A 7,388-nucleotide genomic window follows, 5' to 3' on the forward strand; every position below is an offset into this window, starting at 1 on the left:
TTTTAAAAGATGCCTTTTTGCCTCTAACCACCTCCTGTACTCTGCTGGATAGCCATAGTGGCATTTTTGATGCTCTGTTTTTTTTTTATTTGGGATATACATTTAGTTTGAGTCTCTATTATGGTGTTTTTAAATAGTCTCTGTGCAGCATTACTCATTTCAGTATTTCTATGTGAATCTTCAGGGAAATCTCAGGGGTTGCAGAAAATCCCCTAACATTTTTCACAAGAACAATGTCCTGGACAAATTTCAGTTTGCCTATCTACATTCCACTTACAATTTCAACTGGATACAGTTCAGCATTCTTTCTATCATACGCCCTAATTCAGGAAAGCACTGGAGAAAGTACTTTTAGAACATGCTTATGCACCATTAAGGTCAACAGGTTTTAAGCACCTGCTTTAGTCCTGTCCTCAGTAGGGATAGAATAAACATATACTTAAGTACTTTTCTGAATCAGGGTCTTAAATTATTGTCTTGAGTTGCTGAGAACAGTTAAACAGCTACCATATTCAAATTCCTTGGTTCAAGCATTTCAGTGGTTTTGACTGGGAATGCCAAGAACTTTGGGATGTTTTGAGGTGAAAGGTAATGCACAAGTGGATTACACTTTATATTAAGATTCCGTTTGTAAATGGTTTACACAGGCTTAATAAAAGATTAATAGATTTTATAAGGCTGTGTTATAGATGGTTATAAGCATCTCAGTAGGTGTGGCAGAAGACTATAAGCAATTTATTGGCCTGTTGGGTTCTATAATAATCAAAAACAATTGATTCACCAGTTATGAAAACACCTATATGAATTATTTATAAATGGACATTGATATAAAGTGTGATCCACAAAGGCCAGATATTTTTATTATGATAGATTTAAGATACACAATGCTAGCGGAATTCAATCTTTTCATTTCCAGTGTTAAAAGAGAAAATGTGTAACTTCAACATTTATCAGCAAAAATGGCTGTTTTTGGAGATCCTATGAACATTGCCCAATATTTTAAAAACTGGAACCTAAAGTTAGGAAACTAAGTCCATATTTAGGCTCTTAAATAGGTGGCATGACTTTCAAAAGCACTAAATCCACAGTAGCTCCCACTGGGAGATGAGGGTGTTTCACACCTGGCAGGACTCATCAATACAAGAAGAAATCCCTATTTAAAAATGTACTTAGAAATTTTGAGGGTATTACCTTTAAACATTCTGTATGAACCAGGAGACTAACGAGCTGTATGATGATATCAGCGCTCACAAAGCATGTTATCACAAGCCAAAAAACTGGGGCCTGATGGAGAACGTAAGTGAAATGTTTTCAGGTTATATGAACCATTGACTGATGAATCATACTTAATGGCATTTTTCAGAGAGAAAGACTCAGGAGAGACTTTGAAGCTTTTGAACTGCCAGTCAACCTTCAGCACATTTGCTACTTTATGAAAAGTTAAAAGGATGTTCACCTTATAATATGCCTCATTAGCAGAAAACTGACCAACCGGAACACACAACAAATTTCTTTGAATCTTCAGCAGAATATCTTCCTGCCCAAAACTGCATCTTTGGGTATTCACCATTTTTTTTTTCTACAAGTCAATTAATTTGGAAAGCTGCTTTGACAGCTGCAACATTTTATATTTCCTAACATTTAAAAATAGACGTCTGTGTAACAGAATGTCTTAGTAAATTTACCACATGGCTGGAAGACATCAACCTGTTTTATTTTGAAAACAATGATAATACAATACATAATGGAAATTATTACGCTAAATAGTGTTCTGATAGACTTTGGCTTCAATCTAAATAAACAGGGATAATAATTAAAATAAAATAATAGTTAATAGTAGTTTGTACTTATGTCAGTAGTTTTCATCTGAAGAACTGAATGTGCTGAATTAGTATTATTCCCATTTTACAGAGGGAGAAACTGAGGCAGGGGGCGTTTAAGTGTCTTGCCTACAGTCAGACAGCCAGTCAGTGGCCGCCTGGGGAACAGAGCCACACTAACTCCTACATCCATGATCTAACCACTAGGCAATGCAGTCTTTCAGATAAGAATAGACTGTCCCCTAAGCCACCTCACACTCAAAATCTGAATTCAGGGGTTAAAGTAAGAGTGTGAGCATGTGTTTAGGGGAGAGCACAGTTCCTCATCCTCTGCTAAATGCAGACAGAAGCTTTGCCTCCTCTGCCTGGCTTGGGAAAGCAGTGCTCTTGCAAGTTCCCCGGTGCAGTGAGATCTCCCCATCTTGTTTCAACCTATTGTGACAACTTCCTGAACCAACACTACTTTAGATGAAAAAACTTCAATTAACTTGCCTGCTATCTCATTATTTTTCATCCTCACTCTGTATTTCCTAGCTCTAACTGGGCTTGAAAGACCCAGAAAGACCCCCTATACCACAAGAACAACTGTTTTCACTATACCTATTTCCAGGCCAATTAGGGGCCGTATGTATAGGAAACTACATGACAGAGATTGTCTGTGTGAGATTCCCAGCCCGGTTTTGCAGATCATCCCAAAAGGCACAGACATGCATCCACACTTTGTGTACTTATCCAAACGAGAGCAGAGCTCTGAGTGGCAGATTCTGTGCTGTGCCTCACAGGACGTGCAGCACAGAGGGAAGGGTGGCTTTAAGCCACTTGGGTGTCACTCGGATTCTAGGTCAGCAGGCAGCCGACATGGAGGCTACTGTAATTTACAGCTGCCTTACTCAGCGTGCATATGGACTTCACTACATACAAGGGCAGCCCACAACATGGGTGGTGTGTGACTCTTCCATTTGGGGAGGCTGTGTGCACCCAAACCCTGGTCCCGCCCCGAGGCTCATCCCTACTCAGCCTCCTCCCCTTGAAACTCCCCCCACATTCTACCCCTGGTCTCAGACAGCCCCCTCCTCGAGGCCCACCCTGCTGTCACTTATGCCTCTTCACCCCTTCCTCCAGCCCCCTCACCTCCAGCCACTCAACACTTGTGTGCCTATTTGCCCCCTCCACCATTCCCCCCTCACCACTCGAGCCTCTTTGCTCCCTTCCCAGCCCCCAGCCACCGGCTGGCTGGCCAATCACCACTCATGTGCACCTCTTCGCCCCCTCACACAAGACTCCCATGTGAGTGGAGTGGAAATGGGAAGAGGCAAAGACTCGGGGGAAGAAGATGCATGGGAGCAGGGCCTCAGGGCAGAGCTTAGGCTGGGCCACAGCTGGCTGCGGTGCCCACCCTTTCGGTGGCTGCACACTCCAAAGGCAGCGGGCTGGCTGTTTGAGGAGGCTTACCTTCGTCTGGCCTCTTATACCCGCATATGGCCCACAATCTCAGTAATGCTCAGCTCTACTATGGATGCTTCCCTTTTCCCTCCTAGTTCCACTCCAGCACTTCCCTGTGTGTATAGTGCCTCTGCACTGCTCATGTGCTCTACACTGCTCTTGTGCTGGAGGAAAGGCCAGTATGGTCTTTATATGCTACCAGAAAGGTATTTAATATCCCGAGTGGCAGCCAGGATTGGCCCCTGAATCTTCTGAAGTTCATCCGTGGCTACCTAAAAATATTGCTCTGCTTCTAGATTAGTACCAATAGTCTTCCTTGGCTGAAATATAAGATTGAGACTTGGGGTCAAATTCTGCATTTCCTACTCATCACTGGAGATTTTTAAGAGCAGGTTAGACAAACACCTGTCAGGGATCGTCTAGATAATACTTAGTCCTGCCAGGAGTGCAGGGGACTGGACTAGATGACCTCTCGAGGGCCCTTCCAGTCCTATGATTCTATGATTTTACTCAAACAAACTCCCACTGACTTCAACAGGAGAGTTATTTGAACAAGGAGTGCATGGTTTCTCCTCAAAAATTATTATTTTAATACATCCTGCAAACTATAGATTGCAAACTCTTCACAACAGGGGCTGTCTTTATTCTGTATATTGCAGAATGTTAAAATGTGTGTTCAGTGCCTTGTCATAACCATACAGCTAGAATTCCTCCTTACCTGTAAGGGGTTAAGAAGCGCAAATAACCTGGTTGCCACCTGACCAAAAGGACCAATAGGGAAAGAAGATACTTTCACATCTTGGGGGTGGGGGCGAGGCTTTGTTGGTGTGTTCTCTGGGGAAAGCAAAGAAGCATCAGTCAAAAACTCCTTCTCCTATAAACCATCCTGTACAAGTCTCTGATATTACAAAAAGAGTAAGTAAATAAGGCAATGCATGTTAGATTACCTTTTGTTTTCAACTTGTGAATTTTCCCTTTGCTAGAGGGAGGTTTATCCCGTTTTTTTGTGACTTTAAGGTTTTGCCTAGAGGGGAATCCTGTGTGTTTTGAATCTGATTACCCTGTAAAGTATTTACCATCCTGATTTTACAGAGGTAATTCTATTACCTTTTCTTTAAATAAAATTCTTCTTTTAAGAACCTGATTGATTTTTCATTGTTCTTAAGATCCAAGGGTTTGGGTCTGTGTTCACCTGTACCAATTGGTGAGGATATTATTCTCAAGCCTTCCCCAAGAAAGGGGGTGTAGAGTTTGGGGGGATATTTTGGGGGAGTAGGACTCCAAGTGGTCCTTTCCCTGGTTCTTTGTCTAAATCACTTGGTGGTGGCAGCATACTGTTCAAGGACAAGGCGGAATTTGTGCTTTGGGAAAGTTCTTAACCTAAGCTGGTAAAAATAAGTTTAGGGGGTCTTGCATGCGGGTCTCCACATCTGTACCCCAGAGTTCAGAGTGGGGAAGGAACCCTGACAGTGCCAAACAAATAATAATTATTAATAAAAGCATATTTTTGGAGTACACTATAATTTCTTTGAATCAATCTAGCCTAATCTGTATATTTTAAGTATTTCTTCGGCACTCATCCCCTGGGGCTCAAAGGGCTTCTAATGCCCTTTTTAAAATACATTTCTTTATGTATTTGTGATCTGTGAACCTCAAAAGGTTTGAAGGTTCAAGTTTAGATAAACACCCAAAAGTTCAGATGCTTGTTCAATAGCACTTTGATCTAAAAATTGATGAGGAAATCTCACGACCTAGTTGTCTCTCAAGATTTTTGGCAGTTTCTGGTTTGCGCAAGTCAATGATAATCAAAAAAGGCTTGTGGTATGTCTAGAATCCTGCTCAGGCCAAAACGAAGAAGTGCAGAGGCTTGTGAAAATTTAGTCCTTCTCCATCCAAAGGTCAGAAAGTCTGGAATTCCCTATCTCCAGAATCATGGAGAAAAGTTAAGGACAGCAGCCCTTCTTCACATGCAAGCAAAAGCCACAAGTTGCCTTATCTTGTTACAGTTCCGTGTAGTTTTTCAATCTTCATGATGCCATAAGAAAAATAGAACAAAAGAATCTAAATGAATCTTCCATGAAGCCAGAACCCCCTTGGGTACATTGAAAATACAGTTGTGCAAGATGACCAAATTAGGGCAAATTAAAAATGAGTTTGGGAGTATTAAATTTAAGCATAAGTGTACCAGAAGCAAATCTTGTATAATGAGTAATCTGAATCTCTGGAAACGTAGGCATTTGAATGTCAAATCTCAGCTGAGATAAACTAGAATATACAGTAATTTGACATCTTTCTGAAGATGTATTAGTCTTTAAAATAGAAAATGTGGGTATTTTTGTAAACAGAAAAGAGGGCAATTATTTGTTTTAAGATTCTAAAATGCAGATTGTTTGAGACACGCTCAGTGTAAAAGCAGAGCTCTCTAAACTGTGGCCATGGAACCATAACTACTGTAGGCACATGCCATAAATGACTTAAATTGCTGCCTAGATTGTTTTTCTGTGATAAGGAAATAAGTACTTTAAGGGAAATTGTAAAGTATCTGCTATATAGTTTTTATAGATTTATTTATTTTGCTCACTACTGCTTGTAATTCCCTTAAAATTTAGGGCCGGAGTCTGCTGTCCTTACTCACACTAAGCAGAATTTTTCATGAAAATAACCTTGTGGAAGTCTATGGGATTACTTGCGTGAGAAAAGACTCCTCACTTGAGTAAGGGTTGCCCTTAAAAATTACATAATAAGATGCTCTCCTTCAGATTTCATCCAGGTCTATTTAGCAAAGATCAGGACTTTTCTGCTATGGTTTTGTTTGCTTGTTTTCCAAAGCCTAACATGTGTGGGGCATAATTTCAGAAGTTCATGTGCATTAAAATGGACACCTGCATTTATGCATAAGTATGACTGGAATACAAACTTTTGAAAATATGACCCTTTCTGACTCATTGTACAAAAACTTTGACTATTGCTTAGAATAAATAGACAAGAATTAAATAATAAAATATCCTCTAATTAGTTAATGGTTAGAATAGCACAGTAGTTGTGTGTGTGGAGAGAGAGGCATACAGAGGAAGGGATTAGCACCAAGAAACAATGAAAATAGTGTCTGCTAAACATGAAGTGAAGAATAAATAAAAACTGGTTTGAAGGCATGGGCTCTAATGAATTAAAACACCTATCATTGGATTATTTCACCCAGTCCCCCATTGTCTACAAATTAACTTTGTTAGGCTAATTAGGCCTTGCTTCTTCAATCTGATTTGCATGGATGGACTGTTACAGTCACATGATTGACGTCTCTGGAGGGAACGCTCCAAATGCATTGGGGGTAGGGGGAAGGGCAATGCTGCATGGACAGCTGAGTCTCTCTTCTACATGGAAGTGGGTAGATCCGCACACTATGGGTTACTATACACAGCACCCCTAGTACCAGAGAAGTGACTTGAAGCCTTAGGCTGCGTTCAAGTGTTGCTGACTTTTCCAGTGGAAGAGCTGCAGTTTTGACAGAAAGCATACTCTTCATCCACCACCCTGGCCTGCCCACCTTTCAGGAAAAGGAGAGATGGCTACATGGAGACAGAAGCATTTTGCCCTACCATTTTTGACCTTAACATATCTCCCCCATGGCTTTTTAATTGTGCTGTCTTCACTCCACATCATGCAATATGTGGGCAGGGAACATATGGGCCATTATCTTTATGTTTTTCTATTATTCTGTCATTGCTAATATTTTATTCTCCAAAGCATGAGGACTTTGCACAAGAAAACTAAGGGTTAATAGTGTTTCTATTTTTAATTAAATCTAAAAGAAAACCCACCAAATTTTCTTAGCACAACCAGCAAATAGGAGGCCATCATGAATGTAAATTTGAAAGCAGAACTGTAGCTTTCATTAAATTACAACTTTTGTGTGAAATTTTCACATATTGGAAAATTTTCTACAGATTTTCATGCAAACTGTTTCCCTCTATCTGTGAAACTGAAAAGCTATTCTCTCTAAAGTACATATTTATGAGTTTTTGACCTGAAGGCAGGTGGAAGAAAACAGACAACCTCACCATGTGCTCTAGTGGATTGACCACACAGCTTGGGGCCAGGAATTCACAAGTTCCTTCCTCACTGACC

Source organism: Lepidochelys kempii, chromosome 1, assembly GCF_965140285.1.
Source record: "Lepidochelys kempii isolate rLepKem1 chromosome 1, rLepKem1.hap1, whole genome shotgun sequence".
NCBI classification, from domain to species: domain Eukaryota; kingdom Metazoa; phylum Chordata; order Testudines; family Cheloniidae; genus Lepidochelys; species Lepidochelys kempii.